Source organism: Jaculus jaculus, chromosome 10 (genome assembly GCF_020740685.1).
Source record: "Jaculus jaculus isolate mJacJac1 chromosome 10, mJacJac1.mat.Y.cur, whole genome shotgun sequence".
In the NCBI taxonomy this organism is placed as follows: domain Eukaryota; kingdom Metazoa; phylum Chordata; class Mammalia; order Rodentia; family Dipodidae; genus Jaculus; species Jaculus jaculus.
The window spans coordinates 15,602,299-15,622,511 of NC_059111.1; positions in this window are offsets into that span (position 1 = coordinate 15,602,299).

Sequence of the window (20,213 nt, forward strand, 5' to 3'; positions counted from 1 at the left end):
TGTCACACTGCACAACCATCAGAATGGTGACAATTAAAAATAGTGACACAGGTTGGAGAGATGGCTTAGCAGTTAAGGTGCTTGTCTGCGAAGCCTAAGGACCCAGGTTCGATACCCCAGTTCCCAAGTAAGCCAGATGCACATGGGACACTGCTTCTGGAGTTCATTTGCAGTGGCTAGAGGCTCTGACGTACCCATTCTCTCTACCCGCCTCTCTCTCCCTCGCTGTCAAATAAATAAAATAATTTTTAAAAAATAGTGACAGGGCTAAGAGACCAGATAGTGGCATCTACCTAGTAGAATGGAAAAGAAGGCTCTGGGGTTAGACCTCAGTCAGTGGAGCGCTTACCTAGCATGCACGGAGCCCTGTGCTTGATCACCAGCGCTGCATAAACCAGGAGTGAAGGCACACTCCTGTAATCCCAGCACTCAGGAGGTAGAGACGGGAGGGTCAGAAATCCAAGGTCATCCTTGGCTACACAGGGAGTTCAAGGTGAACCTGGAACACACAAGACCTTGTCAAAGAAAAAAGAGGAGGGGGGGGGATGATGATGATTGATAGATGACAGATAGATAGATAGATAAAGGAGAAGGGCAGGGGAGGGGAAGAGAAGGGAAGGAAGGAGGGAGGAAGGAAGGGGAGGGAGGGAAGGGAAGAGGAAAAGAGCACACAACTGCTCTGGAACACAAGATGGAAGTTATTTTAAAATCTCAACATGCAAGTACCATATGACCCAGCTGTTTATTGAGCTTCTGGGCCTTTAAGCCTGAGAAATGAAGGCTTCCCCCACGTAAGAACTATCTACAAATAGTTCTAGCGGTATGATTTGTAATCGCTCCAAAGTAGGAAGGAATTCTTCCCCTTCACCTCACTGAGTCTGCTTTATGACTTCTATGATAGGTGTGATAATATTACCAATGTCACTGGATGGTTGTACTTAAACAGATCAAGCACATTAAGCTTTGATACTTTTTCCTGCCTGTAGCCAATTTATTACCTTGGGTAAAGTCATGGACATTAGAATAGATCTAAAAGGTGGGGGGACTTTCAAGGAGCACCTCAACCACCCAGCCAGTAACTTTAAAATATAATATATTTTATTTTTGGTTTTTCGAAGTAGGGTCTTGCTGTAGCCCAGGCTGACCTGGAATTCACTATGTAATCTCAGGGTGGCCTCGAACTCACAGTGATCCACCTACCCCTGCCTCCCAAGTGCTGGGATTAAAGGCGTGCGCCACTGCGCCTGGCTCAGTCATTTTATTTTTTTCACATGTGATACAGTTAGGAAAGTCAAATTGCTTGACACACAGATAAGAAGATGGTTATTGTCTTACCAACTTGAAGTCTGGCAACAGAGATGGGGAACATTCCAGGGATTCTTGCAGCGGGCACAGGAATAACTGGAGGAGTCAGGCAGGTGGAGCATGGTGCAGGCCTCATCCTTTGGAGGACACCCAGGTGACCCGATGTCACACCCTAGGACTAGCCACAGTAGTGACTTGAAATGAGGTATAAGAGACAAGAGAGTGCCTCGGTGCTTGCGACCACTGAAGAAAGGGGTGGGGACACGGCAGGCTTCTGGAAGATTCCATGGTAGGCGAGGTTCTCCCCAAAGCAGACTCAGATGTGCTCCAAGTTTAGGCACAGTGAGTCCCTGGAGGGTGGGCTCCCTGGGAACACTGCTAAGGAAGTGAGAGAAGACGTGAATGGGAGGTTGGGGGTGGGGGTGAACCTAGTGCGATGGCTGATGTTGTCAACCTGTGAGGCACTGTGTAGGCTAGGTTGGCCTCCTGGTAAATCTGGAGGGATTAACTTGATTAAGGCGGGAAGAACCACTTTAACTGTGGGACACCATTTCTTTTTATTTTTTTATTTTTTTCGAGGTAGGGTCTCACTCTAGCCCAGGCTGACCTGGAACTCACTATGCAGTCTCAGGGTGGCCTCGAACTCACAGCGATCCACCTACCTCTGCCTCCCAAGTGCTGGGATTCGAGGCGTGCGCCACCACGCCCGGCAAGGGACACCATTTCTTGAGCCAGGGCCCTGGCCTGGGTAGGAAGGAAGAGAGCTCGCTGAGCAGCAGCGTCCATCGCTCTGCTTCCTCACTGTGCGAACGTGAGCTCTGCCTCGAGCTCCAGCCGCCACGCGCTCCCCACCACGGTGGCCTCCACCCCCTGGAACTGTGAGCTGAAACAAGGCCTTCTTCCTTGAAAGCGCTTTCTGTCAGGTATTTTGTCCCAGATGAGGGACACCAATGAGAAGACACCAAGCCAGGGCGCATGGCAGGTGACGTTACTGCTCAGGCCATTCGGGAGCTCAGAGAGGCAGAGGCCACCTCGGGCTCCCATGCAGTAGGCACTGGCTGTGTGTTCATGTGCTGGTGGTGGGGAGAAGGGAAGCTCGATTCCTTCCACCTTCAGCTCTCCCTGCCTCGAAGATGTCCCAGCGTCCAAAGACAGTGTCCTGAAGGCCGCAGGTGTGCGTGATCACTTGTAGTCAAGTTCTAAGAAGCCAGAGGATGGAAATTGAGCATCTCCGTGGGGAATCCAGATGTCCCTCACCAAGGCTGACAACCTTTTGGAGAAAGAAGGAGCGGGCATTTCAGAGGGGTGAGTGACTGTATCCAGGACCACCACTCCTGTGTTCCTAGCAAAGTGCAGATAAAACATCCACAGCACTTCAGAATGTTCTTCACCTTCCCTCTGGCCCAACACACACACACACACACACACACACACACACACACGCACACACACACGAAGATGAGGTATTTTTAGTTGTGCTCATTTGTTCTCTGTCTGGAGAGACGGGGTTGCATAAGAGGCTTGGCAGGGATGGTGGCTGCACCGGTGGATGGTAAAGCCATCGACTCTGGAGCCAGGGGCAGCAGCCAGTGTGGCTTAGCTGGGCTGGCAGGGCCTGGGCCTCTCCCGGCACATCAGAGGGAAAACCTGAGGCATGCCAGGGAGACAAGGTGACTTCACCCGAGCCAATTCGCTGTGAGGAATAACATTCCAGCTCTCCCGTTGGCCCTGCCTTGCTGGAATTTTGGGATCGCATTGGGTCTCAGCTGTGAGGAGGACCTTGAGAGCAGGTCAAGCGTGTGGGCTGCTCACTGTCAAGAGAAACGAGACCCCGGCCTAGAGAAGTGTGGGGTCAAGGATGGTTGTGAAATTGAGGTCCTGTCCCACCATGCTGGGAGACGGTGTGAGGATGAATCCTGGTCGTCAACTTCTTGGCTCTGGAAGGAACTAAGAGGCACACCTCCAGGCAGGCCCCGGGAGGGCATTTGCAGGAAAGATGAACGGAGGAGTGGAGACCCACTCCCAGAGTGGGTGGCGCCTTCTGGCAGTACTCTGATATAAAGAGGTCCGAGGGAAGCGCAGTGCCATTCTTGCCTGCCTGTTTTCACTTAAAAAAAATTATTTATTCATTTATTTGGGGGGAGGGAGAGAGAATGGGCATGCCAACAAGCTCCAGATGCATGCGCCACCTTGTGCATCTGGCTTTTCGTGGGTACTGGGGAATCGAACCTGGGTCCTTAGGCTGTGCAGGCAAACGCCTTAACGGCTGAGCCATCTCTCCAGCCCTGCTTTCACTTCTTGCTGGTGTGCATATCCTGCTGCTGCTGCATCCTTCATAGACATTGCAATCCAGCTTTCTTGGCCTTCCAACATGGACTGAAGACCAGAGGTTCTCCAGGTATCCCCCAGGCCTTCAATGTCAGAGCGGGACTGCTGAGGCATCTGGCCTTGTGGACTGAACAGACCCCAGCCTCTCAGACTGTCCAGCCTACAGCCAGCCATTGTTAGACTGACCAGTCATTATGCTTATAAGCCTGTCTGATAAATCCTGGTTCATAACATATTCCTTCTGTTGGTTCTGTTCTAGGGAACCCTGACTAATACAGATGGGTAGGAGGCAGCCTGGCTTACCTGATAGGTTTTGGCTTGGTTCAAGGAAACCCTTTGTCTTGGTCCAACATTCCCCAGGGCAAGGCTAATAACCCCTTAGACCCACATGGGTCAAATACAGCTTTGAGCTCAGGAGTATAAAAACATGACCCTTGACATATTCTAACTCATCTGTGGAGCATGCTTTGCTATTTGGTACTTTTATTACAAAAAAAAGTGCTAGATGGCTATCAATACATTTGATATACTCTCCTGGAGAAATGGTTCTTAGCCACCCCTAGGGCTCCATAAATAGCTTACTTCTACTTCCCATTGATTTCACTGTTTCCCACTCAATTTGCTTGAACAAATTTCACAGTGAATTGTTTTGGGATCTGCACGATGTAACCTGGAGAGCCTGTGTCCCCACATGCCTGTTTTCCTCTGTGTTTCTGAGTCCTCCAGCCACTGTGGACACCTGGGCCTGGGAAGGTCAGACAGACCACAGAGCTCCCATTTCCCTCTCCTTGCACGCCCTGTGAGGCCAGACGCAGCGCCACGTTCGCTGCACACACCCAGAACCTTCTGGAGCCCATTGGTGGGGAGCATTATTTCACTTTTTTTTTTTTGCTGTTTGTTTTTTCAAGGTAAGGTCTCACTCTAGCTCAGTCTGAACCAGAACTTATTCTGTAGCCCTTTCTCTCTTTCTGTCTGTCGTTTGTCTATCTCTTTCTCTTTTCTCTCTCTCTCTCTCACACACACATATAAAAATATTTTTTAAAAAAGAAATTTGCCAGCCGGGCATGGTGGTACACGTCTTTAATCCCAGCACTCGGGAGGCAGAAGTAGGAGGGTTGCCACAAGTTCAAGGCCACCCTGAGACTACATAGTGAATTCCAGGTCTGCCTCTGCTAGAGCAAGACCCTGCCTCAAACAAACAAACAAAGGAAAAAGAAAAGTTTATTTTAAAATAATTCTTTGGTATACATATTTTAAAAAAATATTTTATTTATTTGAAAGAGAAAGAAGGAGGCAGAGAGACAGAGACAGAGAGAGAGAGAGAGAGAGGATGGGCACACTAGATCCTCCAGCAACCACAAACAAACTCCAGATGTAAGCGCCCCCTTGTGCATCTGGCTTACATGGGGCTGGGGAATTGAACTTGGGTCCTTAGGCTTCACTGGCAAACACCTTAACTGCTAAGCCATTTCTCCAGCCCCTATTCCTTCTTTTAATTTTATTAATTAGTTTATTTATTTATTTATCCACATATGTGTGTATGGTTGTGCCAAGGTCTTTTGCTGCTGCAAATGAATGCCCACTGGATTTATGAGGGTGGGTGCGTAGGGAATTGAAGCCCAGGCTTTGCCAGCAAGTAAGCTCCTTGAATCACCTAGCCATCTCTCCAGTCCCCTATTGCTTTCTTTTACCCTCCACCCCATTCCCATCCTACTGAACTTCTTCTATCTTACTATTTTAAGAAAAGGAGGAGGGGGCTGGAGAGATGGCTTAGCGGTTAAGCGCTTGCCTGTGAAGCCTAAGGACCCCGGTTCGAGGCTCGGTTCCCCAGGTCCCACGTTAGCCAGATGCACAAGGGGGCGCACGCGTCTGGAGTTCGTTTGCAGAGGCTGGAGGCCCTGGCGTGCCCATTCTCTCTCTCTCTCTGCCTTTTTCTCTCTCTGTGTCTGTTGCTCTCAAATAAATAAATAAAATAAACAAAAAAATTAAAAATAAAGAAAAACTTTAAAAAAAAGAAAAAGAAAGAAAAAAAAAGGAGGAGGGCTGGAGAGCTGCTTAGCACCCTGAAACTGCAGAGTGAATTCCAGGTCAGCCTGGCTGAAGCGAGACCCTACCTCGAAAACCCAAAACAGGGCTGGAGAGATGGCCTAGTGGCGAAGCGCTCGCCTGTGAAGCCTGAGGACCCCGGTTCGGGGCTTGATTCCCCAGGACCCACGTTAGCCAGATGCACAAGGGGCGCACGCGTCTGGAGTTCGTTGGCAGTGGCTGGAGGCCCTGGCGCGCCCATTCTCTCTCTCTCTCTCTCTCTCTCTTTCTCTCTCTCTCTGTCACTTTCAAATAAATAAATAAAAATAAACCAAAAAAAAATTAAAAAAAAAAAAAAAAGAAAACCCAAAACAAAAACGAGGCAGCTTTAGGGTGGAGGAATTGCTCGATGTTGGTAACCTGGGGGGGGGGGGGAAACGGGGTCCACTGAGGACAGCAACTTGACAGTATAAGTGAGGCAGGCACCCGAGCTGGCTGGGAGTGAGGTGAGGGGGGGCCGAGAGACCCCGTCCTATCTGCTACGGTGGTCCATGAGCCCCTCCACCATTGCCCCAAGGGTCACTCAGTCACCTTCAGGATGGCTGGGGAAGTGGCCCAGGGTTACCTTGGCAACGGGGCAAAGCATCTCAGGCAAGGAGAAAGAAAAACCACAAAAAAATCGAATCTGGCCCTGAAATGAAAAAAATATCCAATGGTTGAGATTTTTAGGAAAGAGGAAGAAATAAAAACAGTCGGGTGCATGAATCACACTGACTTCTCCACAGGAAGCTTCTGACCAAGGAACCTTGGATGCTGCCGCTGGGGAGGGCGCTGAGCTCCCGCCGCCTGCCCAGCTCCTCATTTGGCCCTTTCTGGTGGAAAACAGTTGCCCTCACTGCCTAGAGCCCTGAGGCTCCGTTGGCTGGTGCATGTAGCCAGAACAGCCGTGGGCATACAACCACCTCCTGGGGCCTGTGTTTGCCCCTCTGCAGAGGGAAGGGGTTGGACCAGATGGACTTGGGGTCCTTCCAGCTTCTATACAACTGGCCGTCCTTTGGTGTGAGAAACCGTCAGAGGCCACTGTTGATGTTCAAACAATTTGTCATGTTTTAGGGATGTCTTCTTCTGTCCATAGCTTGCACAGAACCACTGAGCTGCGGTGCCCACTCTCCTTAGAAGATGGAGAGGAGGAGTGGAGCGATGGCTTAGTGTTAAGGCGCTTGCCTGCAAAGCCTAAGGATCCAGGCTCAGTTCCCCAGGACCCACGTAAGCCAGATGCACAAGGTGGCGCATGTGTCCAGACTTTGTTTGCAGCAGCTGGAGTCCCTGGTGTGCCCATTCTCCACCCCATCTCTCAAATAAATAAATATTTAGGGCTGGAGAGGGATGGCTTAGCAGTTAAGGTGCTTGCCCGCGAAGCCTCAGGACCCATGTTCAACTCTCCAGTTCCCACGTAAGCCAGACGCACAAAGGTGAGGCAAGTGCTAGGTCACACATGCCCACTAGGGGGCGCAAGTATGTGGAGTGCATTTGCAATGGTTGAGGCCCTGGTGCGTCAATTCTCTCACTCTCTGTGTCTCTCTTTCTCTCTCTCTCTCAAAAAAAAGAAGTTGTTTTTTTTTTTTTTAAAGAAGATGGTGAGGTTTGGATTTGAGAGGAAGGACAGGTTGTTACCTATGGACATGACTGAGCTGGAAGCTTCTTGAGGAAGTGGCTGGCTCCAAGCTTGGACCCTAGGGCAGGTGACCACCCGCTGGTGAGGGTGCTGGCTCAGGAGAGGGAGCCCAGATGCCAGGGGGATGAACTAGATGACTCCTCCAGAGCTCACAGTCTATGAATTCAGGCCGGCTTGGTGGCAGCCTTTCCTCATGTTTGAGTCTGCATCTCTTTCTCCATCTACATCTGCTCTTTCTCCATAAAAACAAGAGCTCCATGTCTTTCAAAGACTTAAAGACGCAGGCTGGAGGGATGGCTTAGCGGTGAAGGTGTTTGCCTGCAAAGCCAAAGGACCTAGGTTTGATTCCCGCCAGATGCACAAGGTGGCACACGCATCTGGAGTTCGTTTGCAATGGCTGGAGGTCCTGGCGTGCCCATTCATTCTCTGTCTCTCCCCCTCTTTCTCTGTCAAATAAGTAAATAATAAATAGATTTAAAGATGCATCCTGGGAAGATTAACCGTGGGGCCGGGGTTGGGGAGTTAACCTGTGTAGGAATATGGTGATGCCGTTTCCCTCCCAGAGCCCTGTCACCAGGGACAACAGGACAAGGGATCTCCTGAGCCCTCCACGTGGCTCCCCACTGAGCTGTCTCAGGTGCCACATACCCAGTAGACACTGAATCTCTACGGGTTCCGCTGGGGTACGGAGGCCCCTGCAGCACAGCAGGTCCGGGCCTTGCTGGCATTTGCTGAGGAGAGGTGCATGTGTGGCGCAGCTTGCGGCGGCCCAGAGCTAGACGGCAGGGTTGGCACCAGACCAGGGCTGGCAAGGAGGGAGCTGGGCAAAGCCTCAGACCCCTCACTCCTCCTGCCAAGTATCCCATGGGTGGGATCCAAATGGAAGCTGGAGGAAGACGGGGCAGGTACGGACCAGCCTGGAGAACACAGGGCAGGGCAGAGCAAGGTGGAGGGTGGGAAAGACCAGGGCTGTACCCTTCTCTACCTCGGTTTCCTCATTTGTGAAATGGCGATGCTAACGGGACGGCTGTCAGAATCAAATGAGTAAATCTATTTCCTGTCTATCACCTGTCTATGCATCTCTCCGCCCATCCAGTGCTTAGCACAGGACCTGACAACGTCAGATGGCATCCGGGCCTTTGCCGTGCCCGTGTTATCACCCCACGCCACGCCTTTGTTTTCTTCCGCCAGGCACCCAGATTTCCTTCTCCCTTTGCTGCTGCTCTGGCCCCTGCCAGGCTGGTACTTTGGAGGACCCATCAGTCAGTTCTTACTGAGGTGAGCAGAACTCAGAATGCTTCAGGAGTTTTGCCTCTGCCGGTGCGCTCACATCTTCTCAGCAAAAAGCTTCCTAAGACTGTGAAGGTGTGGTGGGGGCGGTGGCTCAGTGGGCAGAGCGCTTGCCTCACCAGCATGAGGACCTGAGTTCAGATCCCCGGCAGTGGGAGGTAATGCTGCCTGCCTAGAATCCCAGTGGTGGAAACCAGTGTGAGGGTTTTGTGTCGACTTGATCTGTTTAGAAATCCATAGACCCATATGGGATTAAAGTGGGTCTCTGAGGCTGCTTCCAGGAAGGATTGACTAAAGGAAATTCCTTCCTCCAGGGTGAACCCTTTCCCCAGAGTGGGCGACTCCTGAGGGAGGGGGCCTTTATCTAAGGAAGCTCCGGAAAGGAAGGTAGCCCCTCCTCTCACCTGGCTGCTCCCGGCTTGCTGCTTTCCAGTGTGGACAGAGGACCAGCGTGGACCGCAGAGCAGCATCTCTCCAGGAAGCCTCCAGGCCTTCAGTGCCGAATCAGGACCCCTGAGGCATCCAGCCTCGTGGACTGAGCAGCTACCGGGTTCCTTGACTCTCAGACCTGCAAATTACTAGTGTTGGACTGTTGTAAACTAATCCAATAAATTCCCTGTTAATACAACTCAGTCTATTGGTTTGTCTAGACAACCCTGACTAATACAGACTTCAATCCCTCAGTTGGGGAGGTGGAGACAGGCAGATCCCTGGGGCTTCCTTGATAGCCAGTCTAGCCACATTGATGAGCTCCAAATTACATGAGACCTCCCCCATCTCAAAAAATAAAGGTGTTGCTGGGCGTGGTGGCACACGCCTTTAATCCCAGCACTGGGGAGTCAGAAATAGTAGGATCGCCGTGAGTTCAAGTCCACCCTGAGACTCCAGAGTGAATTCCAGGTCAGCCTGGGCTAGAGTGAGAACCTACCTCAAAAACCAAAAAAATAAAAAAAGTGCAGCGTGACCAAGTAGGACACCTAAAATAGACCCCTGGCCTCCACATGCACGCACACCCCACATGTGCATGTGCCCCCCATGCATACAAACATGCATACACACATACATATACAAAAAAGTAATTTGGGGCTGGAGAGATGGCTCAGCAGTTGAGGCACTCTCTTGCAAAGCCTAATGACCTGGGTTTGATTCCCCAGTGCCCACATAAAGTCAGATGCACAAAATGGTGCAAGCATCTGGAGTCTGGTTGCAGTGGCTGGAGGCCCTGGTATGCCCATTCTCTCTGTCTCTCTTCTATCTCTCTCTGCTTGCAAATAAATAACAAATAAATATTCAAATATAGTTTGGGGGCTGGAGAGATGGCTTAGTGGTTAAGGCGCTTGCCTGCAAAGCCTAAGGACCCATGTCCAACTCTCCAGATCCCACATAAGGCAGACGTACAAAAGTGAGGCAAGCACAAGGTTGCACATGTCCACTAGGTGGCACAAGCATGTGGGTGTGATTTCAGTGGCTGAGGTCCTGGCGTGCCAATTCTCTCTCGCTTGCTCTCTCTCTCTCTCTCTATATATATATATATATGTGTGTGTGTGTGTGTGTGTGTGTGTGTGTGTGTATGTATGTATATATACACACATATATATATATAAATTAAATAATAACAATTTGGAGTGATATGGAGGGACCTCATGGTTTTTGTTGCTGCTGAAATCACTCAGTAACAAATGACAGCCTGGGCTTTCTGTGGCCTATTACAATGCAGAGTGGCCCCTGCCCAGGGACTGAGATATGGGCTCCCGATGGGCAGAGATCATACTCACCAGTCAGTCTCTTGCCAACTCTGGACAAGGCAGCCCTCAACCTGAGCCTGGCAGAAGTCTTTGTGTGGGCCCCTCAAAACTGGGCAAGGCACCTTCACTGCCAAGACCTCAAGAAGCCCAGATGAGGTGACCCAGCCCAGGTCACATAAGGCCGACAGTGAGTCTGAGGTGAGAACCAAGCATCTCATCTCCAGACAGGAGTCCTCCTTCTTGTAACACCCACAGTCCACTCGGAAGGATGCATGCTTGAGTGGCAACAGACATCTCTGGATGTCTGTTTGTTGACTTTATCAGTTGGCCCTGGAGCAGATGGGCCTTTCTTCTAAAAAAGAATGTGTGACCAAGAGAGGGTCTGAGTGTGACCTTGACTGTGACCTCCTCGGCAATGTCCAATGACCCATGACACCCTGTCCCCAGGCCATGGGACTTGGGCAGTGTCCTAGGACATGTGGCCCAGTTCCCACCTGTGGAGCTACCCCTGAGCGAGGGTTCAGCTGACCTCAGAATGACTCTCTCTCCACCTCATGGCCTGAGGCCCTCTGGGCCATGGGTCATCTGCCTGGACACACATGAGAGCCCATTGTTTATGCAGTGTTTGCTCACAATAGCAACAGAAGTCCCCTGTGCAGCTCCTGATGGCAAGATGCTGTCAACTAGGAGGGGCTGTGAAGGCGCTGGCAGCTAGAGGCTCCCCAAAATCAACTGTAGGCTCACACACACACACACAAAAAAAAATCTGTGGAACAGACCCACACTCAAGAAAACTGGAAAAAAAATAAATAAAACAAAAACAAATTCAAGCTCAAGTTCTTGCCCCAGCTATGACTCATCAGTAGAAAGTTAGGCCTCGCTCAGTCCCCTCGGCCACATCACAGCCTCCATGAACCTCTGTGACCCCTAACGTAGCAGAACTCCACCCAGGCGCCCGCGGAATCCGAGGCCCACGAGAAGAAAATGTTAGGTAATAAGGTATTTTAAAATCTTGTCTTAGAAGTACGAATTAACCCGTTGATAGATTCTGAGTTTTGCCCAAGTGTTCAGTTTTCTTATGCTCTGAGCTTTCAACAAGACTTGAGCCAGCCACCTCCCCTGCCTCCCACTGTCCTCAGCCAGAGGTTCCTGGTGATATGTTCCTTCTTTAAGGGTCACAGAGTCCCTTTTTTTTCCCTTTTCATTTATTTTTATTTCTTTATTTGAGAGCAACAGACAGAGAGAGAAAGAGGCAGATAGAGAGAGAATGGGCATGCCAGGGCCTCCAGCCACTGCAACCAAATTCCAGACGCGTGCGCCCCCTTGTGCATCTGGCTAACGTGGGTCCTGGGGAATCGAGCCTCAAACCAGGGTCCTTAGGCTTCACAGGCAAGCGCTTAACCACTAAGCCATTTCTCCACCCCCCCCTCTTTTTGTTTTGTTTTGTTTTTTGAGGCAGGGTCTCACTCTAGTCCAGGCTGACCTGGAATTCACTATGTAGTCTCAAGGTAGCCTCGAACTCAAGGCGATCCTCCTACCTCTGCATCCTGAGGGCTGGGATGAAAGGTGTGTGCCACCATGCCCCGCAGAGTCTTTTTATAATACCAAGAGTGAATTTTCAGAGAGCCATTGGCTGGAGTCATTTACTTCTCCTTATTCTCCTTCCATAACACCTAACCAACCCTCTACGAAAGAATAAACAGGCTATCACATTGCTTGATTAGGTTATCCTTTGGTGTTCTGGCACACTAGAAGCAGATGTTTCAAAAAATTCTATTTTGTGCAATTTTATGAAGGAGGAAACTGGAGCTCGTAGAGCGGAAGGAACTTGTCCCAAGTTGTCACAGACTAGTCTGAAGTGGGGCTGAGGAGCTGCAGAGCTGGCTCAGTTGCTATGATACTTTTCAAACAAGCGTGAGCCTGAGTTTGAACCCCTAGCACCCATGGGGGTGTGTGCCTGTAATCCCAGCTCTGGGGAGATGGAGAGCCCTTAGGGCTGGCTAGCTAGTCTAGCTGACCTGCTGAGGGACACTGTCTCAAAAACTAAGGTGGAGGGTTGGAAAAATTGCTTAGTGGCTAAGGCATTTGCCTGTGAAGCCTAAGGACCCAGGTTCAATTCCCCAGTAGCTACGTAAGCCGATGTACATAGTGGCACATGCATCTGGAGCTCGTCTGCAGTGCTTAGAGGCCCTTGCCCATTCTCTCTCTCTCTCTCTTTCTTTCTTTTTTTCTTTTCTTTTCTTTTTTTTTTTTTTTTTGGTTTTTTGAGGTAGGGTCTCACTCTAGAATTCACTATGGAGTCTCAGGGTGGCCTCGAACTCACGGCGATCCTCCTACCTCTGCCTCCCGAGTGCTAGGATTAAAGGTGTGCACTACTACGCCTGGCTTCTCTTTCTTTCTATCTGCTTCTCCCCCTGTCTCCCTCAAATAAATAAATAAAAAGAAAATAAAACAACAAAAACTAAATGAGGTGAAGAGCGATTGATGAAGACATCAGACATTGTCCCCTGACCGTCACACAAACTTACACACATGTACGTACACACACATGTGCAAATATAACATCAAACCCAGGCATGTGCTTATAATCCTAGCACTGGGGAGGCAGAGAGAGTCTCGCTGACTCGGTAAGCTCCGGGCCAGTGAGACCCTCTGTTTCAGAGACAGAGGGTTCTTTAGGACAACCCGAGATTCCCTCTGGCTTCCATACGAGTGCACACACAGGTGTACATGAACACACACACACACACATAGAAGCTGGGCTCAGATTTGAACTCACACTTACCCCAGTGGCTAGAAGGACTGACTCCAGAGGCCTGCCTGCCACCTCTTCAGACTCCAGCGTCCACCTTGTGTTTCCTTTCCTTTGACAGATGCCATGGGCTAGGCATCGTTCTAGATAGTGGACAGGGCACAGCGGAGGGCAGAGAACCACCTGGGAGTGGCCCATGATTAAGCAGGAGACAAAATTTGAGCTGAAGGAACAGTGAGGATGGGGACACAGGATCCACGAAAGTGAGCCGAAACTATTCCTGAGGCTTTTTAAAAGTTTTATGTTGTTGTTGTTTGTTTGTTTTCAAGGTAGGGTCTCCCTCTAGCTCAGACTGATCTGAAATTCACTATGAGGTCTCAGGCTGGCTTTGAACTCATAGCAATCCTCCTACCTCTGCCTCCCAAGTGCTGGAATTAAAGGCGTGTGCCACCACGCCTGGCCTCCTGAGACATCTTCAACAAACAAGTCCCCTGCCTCAAGGCAGGGGGCAAGCTGTCTCAAAGGAATTCTGTAGATGTCATCACACTCTGAGCCTGGGTTGCATCTTTTTTTTTTTTTTTTTCCTTAACTAATGAATGTGTGGGATCACAGTCAGCATTTTGACTCCAAAATCATGGGACCTGGTTCGGAGATGTCCCCAGTGTTTATGAAAGGAATGGGTTGATGAGTGAATGAGTTAGTGGCTGGAGACTCATTCACTCAAGGGTAGCCAGTGCCTTCCTATACTCTGGACCGCAATGTCCTCATCCGTCCACTGAGGCCATGTCTGAGGACCCCTTCCCGAAGCATCCAGTGACTAACGGGACACCAGTGTGCCTGTGTGGTTGGAAACCCTGTCTGCCATGCCTGTCCCCAAAAGGGCCATGTGTCAGCCCCCAGGGCAGATTTCTGTGTTGTCTGGGTGACTTCACCCTAGAGACAGTTGTCACCCTACTAGTATGAGCCAGGGACACTGTGGCTGGGGTTTGTCGTCAAAGGCAGATGGGGCGTGACTCCAGGAGAATCGGCTTTCCTCAAGCTCCTCTCTCCTGCTGCTGCCTAAAGGTCTTCTGGTGTGTGATTTATTCCTGTTGGCTCAGCTCTTCCTCCCTAAAGGTTCTCTTTAGGAAATTGCAAAGCTTGGCAGGGGATAGGGGCTTATAAGTGAAAGTCACTTCCCAATGAACCCCTGGGTACCAGTCTCTACGCAGAGGGTCTGGTATAGAAGCAAAGGCTGTAACAGAGCCACAGAGATGACCACATCACCACCATGTTGAGCACTGGTCTGTGTGGCCCATGCTGTACGTGAATCTTACCTTGGCCTGAGAGAATACATATTTTTTTTTTTTGCCCCTGCTTTATAGATGAGGAAAACTGAGAGTTGGGGACATGGTTCAGGAAATAAAGCTCTTGATGTAACTCTGAGTCCTTGAGTTCAGAAAACCACACCTCAAGTAGAAGCTGGGAGCTGTGGTGAGCTTCTGTATTCCCAGGTGCGTCTAAGATAAGAAGGGAGGTGGATGGCTGGAGAGATGGCTTAGCAGTTAAGGAGCTTGCCTGAGAAGCCTAAGGACCCATGTTCAACTCTCCAGATCCCATGTTAGCCGGAAGCACAAAGGTGAGGCAAGTGCGATGTCACACGTGACCACTAGGTGGCGCACGCGTCTGGAGTTCGTTTGCCGTGGCTGGAGGCCCTGACACCCCCATTCTCTCTCTCTCTCTCTCTCTCTGTGCCTCTTTCTCTCTCTGTCTGTTGCTCTCAAATAAATAAATAAAAATGAACAAAAAAATATTTTTAATTAGTTTAAAGGTGGAAGGGTTTATTTCAGCTTACAGTTCTAAGTTACACAGTTCATTATAGTGGTAAGAGCTTGAGGCAGCCGGTCACATTCAATTCCACGAGGAAGTGGAGAACAATGAAAGTTGGTGCTCAGCTAGCTTTCTCCTTTAAAAAATAATTTATTTATTTACATGGGAGCGGCAGGGGGAGAAATAGAGGAAGAGGGAGAGAGAGAGAAGCTCTCCAGCCACTGCAAATGAACTCCAGATGCATGTACACCTTGTGCATCTGGTTTATGTAGGTACTGGAGTATCGAATCTGGGTCCTTAGGCTCTGCGGGCCAGTACCTTAACCACTAAGCAACCTCTCCAGCCCCTAGCTTGCTTTCTTCTTTGTATTTAGTCTAGACCCCTCAGCTCATTGGATGGTGCTACACACAGTTAGGGTAGGTCATCCTACCTAAATTAACCTAATAAAGACAATTCTTCAGGGCTGGAGAGATGGCTTAGCAATTAAGGCCCTTGCCTGCAAAGCCTAAGGACCCATGTTCGACTCTCCAGATCCCATGTAAGCCAGACACACAAAGTTGAGGCAAGTGCAAAGTCGCACATGCTCACTAGGTGGCACAAGCATCCAGCGTTCAATTGCAATGGCTGAGGCCTTAGCATGCCAATTGTCTCTCTCACTTTTGCTCTCTCTAAAATAATAATAATAATAATAATAAAATAAAAAAGATAATCCCTCACTGGTCCTGTCAATTTGACTATCAATATAAACCACCACAGAGGGCTAAAGAACATGATAAATCAATGCATCGAGGTATCCTGGACAGAAAAAAAAAAAGCACATTTTGGAAAAGCTAGTGGCATCATGATGGCTATGATGTTCAGTTTCCAGTGAGGGAGCCATGCTGGCTCATTTGTGGGGACAGATGAGTCAAAGCCTGACAGCTGTAGGGGAGGCCAGGTGATGGCTGCATGGGGACTCTACGTTGTTTTTGAAACTTTTCTGTCAGTCTGAAGCTTCTCAAATAAAGAGCTCATGTAATGAAAACCAAAACTGACTCCTCCTCCAGGCAGCATAGTGAAGGGAGCTGCGTAGAGATGGGAGTGTGGAACTGCTGCCGCCTAGTGGTGAGAGTTGGGCTCTACAGGTGGCAGAGGGGCCAGAGGGGAAGGGGTAGGTAGGAGACCCAGCCCTCATGTGGCTGGAGGTCAGGGCTAAGCTGGGAACAGGAGCCAGCAGAAAGCCAGGCATGGAGGGGACCTAACTTAAGGAAGGATGTGGTGGCTCTAGACCAACATATAGATGTGATAGCTTTAGCGGTGGGGACAGCTCGGGGACAGGGTGTGCAGACCAAACCCAGAATGCTTAGCATTCCCATGTTTTGATCCAATCCAGCTGTTTTCTCCCCTACACTCCTTCCCAAACTACTGGTGACAAAGGAATGGTGTTTTCTTTTCTTTTCTTTTCTTTTTTTTTCATTTAAAAATTTATTTCCAGGGCTGGAGAGATGGCTTATTGGTTAAGGCACTTGCTTGCAAAGCCTAAGGACCTAGGTTTGATTCCCCAGGACCCACAAAGGCCAGATGCACAAGGTGGCACACACATCTGGAGTTCATTTGTAGTGGCTGGAGGCCCTGATGCACCCATTCTCTCTCTCTCTCTCTACTGCCTCTTCCTCTCTCTGTCTCTTCTCTCTCAAAGAAATAAAGTATTTTTAAAAATTAAAATTATAAATTTTTTTAATTAAAATTAAAATTAATTTCCAGTACAACGAAGCTAATTTCAGACATTTCACGATATTGTAAGAAAGCTAAACCTTAACTTTGTTCTATGTTCATCCCCTGCAACCAGTAAGAGCCCAGTCTGCAGCCTTGCACTGATCTACTTTAATACTCACCGACCAGAAGTCTCCACGTACAGATCAGAAAATTGACACTGAGAGGTCTGCAAGCTGCCTGCGGTCACACAAAGGGAGCTGCAGGCAGCGGAGAGTCCACCTGTGGTCAAGTCTGTCCAAATCAGCCTCCCACTTCTCACAGCTCAGTCAGCACTCAGGCAGCGTGATGGTTCGATTCAGGTGCCCCCCATAAGCTTAAGTGTTCTGAATGCTAGGTCCCCAGCTGATGGAGATTTGGGAATTAACGCCTCTTGGAGGCCGTGTATTGTTGGGGGCGGGCTTATGGGTATTACAGCCAGCTCACCCTTGCCAGTGTTTGGCACACTCTCCTGTTGCTATTGTCTGCCCCATGTTGGCCAAGAGGTGATGTCCAGCCTCTGCTCATGCCATCGTTTCCCCCTGCCATCGTGGAGCTTCCCTTCGAGTCCGTAAGCCAAAATAAACTTTTTTTTTTTTCCACACCCACAAGCTGCTTTTGGTCGGCTGATTTCTGCCAGCAATGTGAAGCCGACTGCAACAGTCAGCCTTGTCATCGCTTGACAGCTTTCCTCGTGTCCTTCAGGTTGTTCTCGAAGCTCCTCTTCGGGTCTTTCTCCTGGAGGCTGGATCATGGATTGCATATGCTGGAGGGGGAAAAAATGTGGAGAGGAATGCTGGAAAACACCTCTACCAGGGCTATGCTCTTAGCCTGCATCCCCAGAGCTTGTGGCCGGCACAGGGCAGAGAGAGCTAGACCCTGATAAGTGGTCAGGAACATGACCCCTGACCCTGACCCTGTTCCCAGGTCTCCACTGCTGATGGACTATGGAGGGAAGGAGAGAGGATTTTTCCAACACTCCATACAAGAATAGCCCCTTTGCCAAGCTCAGGTGGCACTCAGCAGCTACCGAGAGGTGAAAGCTAGGCACCTAGTCTCAAGCAGACACAGGCTAAATTGCCAAAGTATGAATCCATACTTGCCTCTGCTCTATGGAAGCGTCAGGAAGATGGGAATGCCTTGCTTCTCATTTCCCTATCTGCTTCTCCTTTAATATATATTTATTTGAGAGAGAGAGTGAGAGTGAGAGAGAGTGCAAGAGAGAGAATGGGTGTGCCAGGGCCTCCAGCCACTGCAAATGAACTCCAGACACGTGCTCCCCTTGTGCATCTGGCTAACGTGGGTCCTGGAGAATTGAACCAGGACCCTTCAGCTTTGTGGGCAAATACCTTAACCACTAAGCCATCCCTCCAGACCTTCTCTCTCTCTCTCTCTCTCTCTCTCTCTCTCTCTCTTTCTCTGTCTCTCTCTCGATAGTGTTGAACTGCTCCTCCATAGGGATGAAAGACATGACCTTTGAAAGCCACGATGCCTGAGACAGGGGGAAGCAGGATGGCCATAGAGGTCGCGTGGGGGTCCCCCAGCTCTTAGGAAAGAGGCCGGAAGTGTGTCCATTTGTGAACTGTAGGTATACTCTTCAGGGTCCACTCCTTAGATCAATAATTGTACTAAGTACTTGGGAGTGGGGGTTGGAATGACTTCTGGTCTCCTCCTCCTTGTTCATTTATCAAATAGTAGCCAAAAAGAGTCACCATGGGTACAGGTTCCTGTCCAGACCCTGGGGCTACAGTGACACACAGGACATCAGCATAATCCTTAATTTTTATAAATATTTTATTTGGCTGGGGAAATGGCTTAGCAGTTAAGGTGTTTGCCTGAGAAGCCTAAGGATCCTGGTTTGATTCCTCAGGATCCATGTAAGCCAGATGCACACGGTGGCACATGTGTCTGGAGTTCTTTTGCAGTGGCTGATGTGCCCATTCTTCCTCTCTCTCTCTCTCTCTTAAATAAATAAATAAATAAAATATTTTATTTATTTATAAGCAGAGACAGAGAGAAGAGGGATGAGAGAGAGAGAAAGAGAGAATGAGTACACCAGGGCCTCCAGCCACTGCAAACGAACTCCAGATACATGTGCCACTTTGCGCATCTGGCTTTACATGGGTACTGGGGCATTGGACTCGGGTCCTGAGGGTTTGCAGGCAAGAGCCTTAACCACTGATCCATCTCTCCAGCCCATCATAGTCCATTTCACAGGGCAGGTGGTCCACCGCCCCAGCTTCTCACTGTGGCCATCCCCCTTTGCCCTGGTTCGCCTTGGCCTGTCCATTGCTTCTCCAGCAGAAGAGCAGTTCTTGCTTGAATCTTGGTGCTCGGTGGTGACTCCCTTTCAGCAAAGGATCAAGTGCACATGCTCGTCACAGCATGCGAGGCCACTGGAATGGAATAAATCATGTCATTGCCATTTGCACACACCCTTGGCACCCACTGTCTGTCCCCAGGCCTGGATCCAGCTTCATTTCCCACCGGATCCTTCCCCATCTCACGTGTCTTGGCTCTGGTAGCTCCCATCCAGTCCTTCCAGTGTGCCTCCTGGGTCTCTGCTCCCTTCCTCATGGTTTGCCCAAGCGATTTTTGGGCATCTCATTTCTTTACATCTTGAAGCTTTGTTAATACTCAGAGCCCTAGCTCACATGTCAACTCCATGGGAAGCTGTGTTAGTCAGACGTGTTTGTGGCTGTGACCAAATGCCTGATATACGCAACCTAAGGGAGGAAGGATTTATTTTAGCATCTGGTTTTCGGTGGTTTGGGTCTATCACGGCAGGGAGAGTGTGGTGGAACAGAGAAGCTTACATCATGGAAGCTAGGCAGGAGGAGGAGAGGGAGAGAGAAAGACGGGGGAGGCCTTTTCTCTAGACTTTCCCAGTTCCCTCCTTTTGTTTTGTTCTGGGGTCCCCAGTCTATGGGATGGTGACACTCACTTTCAGGGTGTGTCTTCCTAGCTACAATGATTAATCTTTTTTTTTTTTTTTTTTTTTTTTTGAGGTGGGGTTTCATTCTAGCTCAGGCTGACCTGGAATTCGCTATGTAGTCTCAGGGTGGCCTTGAACTCATGGCGATCCTCCTACCTCTGCCTCCCAAGTGCTGGGATTAAAGGCATGCGCCACCGCGCCTGGCTATGATGGTTAATCTTGCTTGACAACTTGAGGGGACCTGGAATCAAGAGTCTATGAGGATGTTTCCTTTTTTAAAAAAATATTTTTTATTTTTATTTACTTATTTGAGCGTGACAGAGAGAGAAAGAGGGACAGGGAGAAAGCGAGAGAATGAATGGGCGCGCCAGGGCCTCCAGCCACTGCAAACGAACTCCAGGCGCATGCGTCCCCTTGTGCATCTGGCTAGCGTGGGTCCTGGGGAATTGAGCCTTGAACCGGGGTCCTTAGGCTTCACAGGCAAACACTTAACCACTAAGCCATTTCTCCAGCCCTGTGAGGATGTTTCTTGAAAGAATTAACTGAGGGAGGCACCTTCCAATGGGCAGCCCAGACATGAAAGGACTGGGGGAGCATCACTGTGACCCTTCCTCCTGC